Source organism: Bison bison, unplaced genomic scaffold (assembly GCF_000754665.1).
Source record: "Bison bison bison isolate TAMUID 2011002044 unplaced genomic scaffold, Bison_UMD1.0 scf7180017864331, whole genome shotgun sequence".
NCBI classification, from domain to species: Eukaryota; Metazoa; Chordata; class Mammalia; order Artiodactyla; family Bovidae; genus Bison; species Bison bison.
The window spans coordinates 10,344,000-10,349,229 of NW_011494903.1; positions in this window are offsets into that span (position 1 = coordinate 10,344,000).

Sequence of the window (5,230 nt, forward strand, 5' to 3'; positions counted from 1 at the left end):
TGATTTGATAGAGAATCTTGCTTTCTTATATTATTGCAAAGTATTTCTCTTTAATTTGATCATAATCTTAAGATGCTTTTGACTCTCTGCAAAAAGATCTAATTGTGCCTACATATTTTTCATTAAACAGTTGATCACACTTGTTTATTTTTAATCTCTCAAGACTTCTCTATAGTTACAATTTACGAATGAAAAAAATATATAAACCCAAATAATGAAATAAAAGGTAAATCCATCAGTTGATGAAAACAAGATAGATGCCATTTCAAAAGGCAGAGAAAGGCATATCTGTAAAGGGCTCCAAAGGAAAATGTTTTTTCCAGTAGTTATATACGGATGTGAGAGTTGGACTATAAAGAAAGCTGAGCACCTAAGAATTGATGCTTTTGAACTGTGGTGTTGGAGAAGAATCTTGAGAGTCCCTTGGACTGCAAGGAGACCCAACCAGTCAATCCTGAAGGAAATAAGTACTGAATATTCATTGGAAGGACTAACACTGAAGCTGAAACTCCAATACTTTGCCCACCTGATGTGAAGAACTGACTCATTGGAAAAGGCCCTGATGCTGGGAAAGATTGAAGGTGGGAAGGGAAGGGGATGACAGAGGATGAGATGGTTGGATGTCATCACCGACTCGATGGACATGAGTTTGAGCAAGCTCCGGGAGTTGGTGATGGACAAGGAAGCCTGGTGTGCTGCAGTCCATGGGGTTGCAAAGAGTCAGACACAACTGAGAGACTGAGCTGACTGAAAGGAAGACTGGAGCAAGAAGGAAGATTTGACTGCTAGAACCCTAGACAACTTTGAAACCAAAGATCGGACATATGTTGGTAGGCAAAAATGAGATGTAGGACTGAAAACAGAACTGATGGAAAAACAGATGTCTGGGGATCCTTGTTGTGTTTATATTTTCCAGTAAGGCACTGAAAAGATAATTGGGAAATCTGAGTCTATTATCAGGATTTATCATTTTGTCTTCTTTGTGTGGGATGAGCCAGAAGAAGGATGATCATCATTCCTTCTGTCTCCACCACCAGTCATTCTCTCTGAGAATACCTGCAGCAAGATAGCTACCACGTGGCCAAGAAACTAGAAGTCTCTCCCTGGAGAAATTGAACAGTCCTAGAGAAAAGATCACCACATTTTGGCCTTTGTGGCTTCCCTGATGTGATCTTATTGTTCCCACCTGGTCACTCTATAGCCAAGTTGACAAACTTGTTCACAAATGAAGCCTTTCTGTGTCCCATTCTAAAATATATAATTTCTGAAGGGACACAATTCAGTTCAAGACAACCAGATTCACGAGTTTGTCCTTCAACTATTTATTGTATAAACTACCCCTAAATTTATTGTCTTAATGAAACAATAATTCAATATTTCTCATGATTCTACAAGTGACCAGGTGGTTCTGCTGCTTTATGTGATGTTTGTTGGTAATAATCTTGCCAATTTTTCACTAGCACAAGACATGGTTTACCATCCTTCCAGACTTCAGTAGTTTCCTGGACTTCCCTGGTGGTCCAGTGGTTAAGAATCCGCCTGCCAACACAGGGGACACGAGTTCGATCCCTGGTCCAGGAAGATCCCACAGACCACAGGGCAACTAAGCCCAAGTGCCTCAACTACTGAAGCCTGCGTGCACCTAGAGCCCGTGCTCCTCAACAAGGGAAGCCACTGCATTAAGAGGCCCTTGCACTGCACTAGCGAGTAGCCCCCACGCATTGCAACTCGAGAAAGCCCAGGTGCAGCAACAAAGATTCAGTGCAGCCAATAAATAAATAAAATAGCATAAAATAAAAAATACTAGCTTCCTCACTGATTTTCCAGCTTCTACTAATAGTCTCCTTGCTACCCTTCCAGCTTCTATCTACTACCCAGTGTTAAGACCATGACACGTGTTAGGTTTTTATTGTAACTGCACCTCATTTTTAGGTACCAGTTTCTCTTTCAACTAGCCTTTGCATGTGTGTGTGCCAAGTTGCTTCAGTCGTGTCCAACTCTTTGCAACCCTATGGACCGTAGACTGTAAGGCTCCTCTGTCCATGGGATTCTCCAGATAAGAATACTGGAGTGAGTTGCCATGCCCTCCTCTAGGGGATCTTCATGACTCAGGGATTGAACCTGCATCGCTTATGTCTCCTGCATTGGCAGGTGGGTTGTTTACCATTAGTGCCACCTCGGAAGCCCTGACCAGTCTTTGTTGTTGAATGCTGCTGCTGTTGCTGCTGCTAAGTCGCTTCAGTCATGTCCGACTCTGTGCGACCCCATAGACGGCAGCCCACCAGGCTCCGCCGTCCCTGGGATTCTCCAGGCAAGAACACTGGAGTGGGTTGCCATTTCCTTCTCTAATGCATGAAAGGGAAAGGTGAAAGTGAAGTCGCTCAGTCGTGTCCGACTCTTCGTGACACCATGGACTGCAGCCTACCAGGCTCCTCCATCCATGGGATTTTCCAGGGAAAACACCCCAAAACTTAACAGCTTAAATCAATGCCATCTCACATAATTCTCTCGGTTGGCTGAGCAGTTTCTGCTGCTTTCATTGAGGCTCATATGCACAGTTGCCTTCAGCTGGCAGGTCAGCTGGTGGGCTGCTGAACTTAGCTAGGACAGCTGAGGTTCTCTTCCATAGGCCCTTTTGTCCCGGGCTGCTTTATGGTATGGTGGTCTCAAGGCAGCATTCCAAGAAGATGAAGACAGACACCATATCACTTTATTTCTCCCAAGCTCTGAAACTTGCAAGATGTCACTTCTGCTACATTCTATTGGACAAGAGTGGAGAGCAAATTCAGCCCAGATTCAAGAGGTGGCAGAATAGATTCTACCTCTTAACAGAAGGAGCTGCAAATAATGTGAGTCATATTTAATTTACCACAGAAAGTTATGCTATGTCCCTAGACAGACTCAATGTCATAAAGATGTCAGTTCCTTCTAATAAATCTGTACAGTCAATGTCATACCAATCAGAATCCCAATAGGATGGCTTGAGAAACTTGATAAGATGTTCCTAAAATTATATGGAAGAGCAAAGGGCTCAGAATCACCAATGCAATTTTGTGGAAGGACAGGTCCTCCCAGATATTGGGATTTATTATAAAGCTATGGTAACAGCTGTGTATTGATACAGCAATTCTAGGAGTGATTCAGGTGAAGTCCACACTATACACAGCATCAATAGATGTACATAACCCAGTTAACTTTATGGAGCAATTCACTTTTATGATTTAATAGTGAAAATATACAAATATAAGATAAGATTATAGAAAGCAAAAATTTTCTCATTTCATTGAAACATGATCGACATACAACAGTTTGGAGGTTTAAGGTGTGCAACCTATTGATCTGATACACTCAAGCACTGCAAAGTGATGGCCACCATGCATGTGTGCTAAGTTGCTTCAGTCGTGTCTGACTGTTTGTGACCCTATGGACTGCAGCCCACCAGGCTCCTCTGTCCATGGGGTTTCTCCAGGCAAGAACACTGGAGTGTGTTGCCATCTCCTTCTCCAGGGGATCTTCCTGAGCCAGGGATTGAACCTGAGTCTCTAACATCTCGTGCATTGGCAAGCGGGTTCTTTACCACTAGCACCCCCTGGGAAGCCCTGATGACCCCCGTAGCCATAGATAATACCTCCATCACATGGTTACCCAATTTCTGTTTTGTGGTGAGAACATTTAAGATCTCCTCTCTTAGAAACCTTCAAGTAAATAGTACAATATTATTAACTATAATCACCAAGCTGTACATTAGATCTCCAGAACTCATTCATCTTATAGCTGGTAGTTTGCAATTTTTGACCAACATCTCCCCATCTCCCCTACTCTCAGCCCCTGGTAACCTATTCACTGTTCCCATGAGTTTGGCTTTTTTAGATTCTATATATAAGTGATATCGTACAATATGTGTCTTCCTCTGACTCATTTCACTCAGCTTAATGCCAACAAAAAATTGTTAAGGTATGGATCTTGACGGAACTTTACCAAAATATACCCTAATACATACAGCTTTTTACTTTTGGTGAGTTAAGAATATAGAAGGACTTGTACTTGTGGACAAACTGAAACTCAAGAGATGCTAATGATGTGCTTTTGAAGCTGGAGGTAGTTTAAAGAAGATATATATGCACCCCAATGTTCATATCAGCGCTATTTACAATAGCCAAGACATGGAAGCAACCTTAAAGGTGGTGTCAGTGGTGACAAAGGAGTGGATAAAGAAGGTGTGGTACATATGTACAATGGAATATTACTTAGCCATAAAAAGAATGAAAAAACCCATGTCAACAACACGGGTGGACCTAGAGATTATCATACTAAGTGAAGTAAGTCAGACAGAGAAAGACAAATATCATATTGCTTATTGTGGAACATGGGAAAAAATGATCCAAATGAACTTACTTTACAAAACAGACCCACAGACACAGGAGACAAACTTATAGTTACCAAAAGGGTGGTGAGAGGTAAATTAGGAGGTTGGTATTAACATATGGGGACTTCTCTGGTAGCTCAGTTGGTGAAGAATCCACCTGCAATGCAGGAGACCCTGGTTTGATTCCTGGGTCGGCAAGATCCGCTGGAGAAAGGATAGGCTAGCCACTCCTGTGTTCTTGGGCTTCCCTGGTGGCTCAGCTGGTAAAGAATCTGCCTCCAATGCAGGAGACTGGGGTTCAATCCCTGGGAAGAGATAGGCTACCCACTCCAGTATTCTGGCCTGGAGAATTCCATGGACTGTATAGTCCATGGGGGTCACAAAAAGTTGGACACTACTAAGCGACTTTCACTTTCACTTTATTAACATATACACACTACTATATATAAAACAATCAACCAGGACCTACTGTATAGCACTGGGAACTATACTTAATGTTTTGTAATAATGTATAAGGAAAAATAATAGATGTATATGTACAACTGAATCACTTTGCTATACACCTGAAACTAACACAACACTAAATCAACTGTACTTTAATATTTAAAAATTTGCAAAAAAAAAAAAAGCCAAAACCCAAAAAGCAACAACAAAAAATTGGAGGTAGTTTGCAAGTAAACACAGCAATACGTGAACCGTGAACTTCCTGATGTTCAAGCTGGTTTTAGAAAAGGCACAGGAACCAGAGATCAAATTGCCAACATCTGCTGGATCATCGAAAAAGCAAGAGAGTTCCAGAAAAACATCTATTTCTGCTTTATTGACTATGCCAAAGACTTTGACTGTGTGGATCACAATAAACTG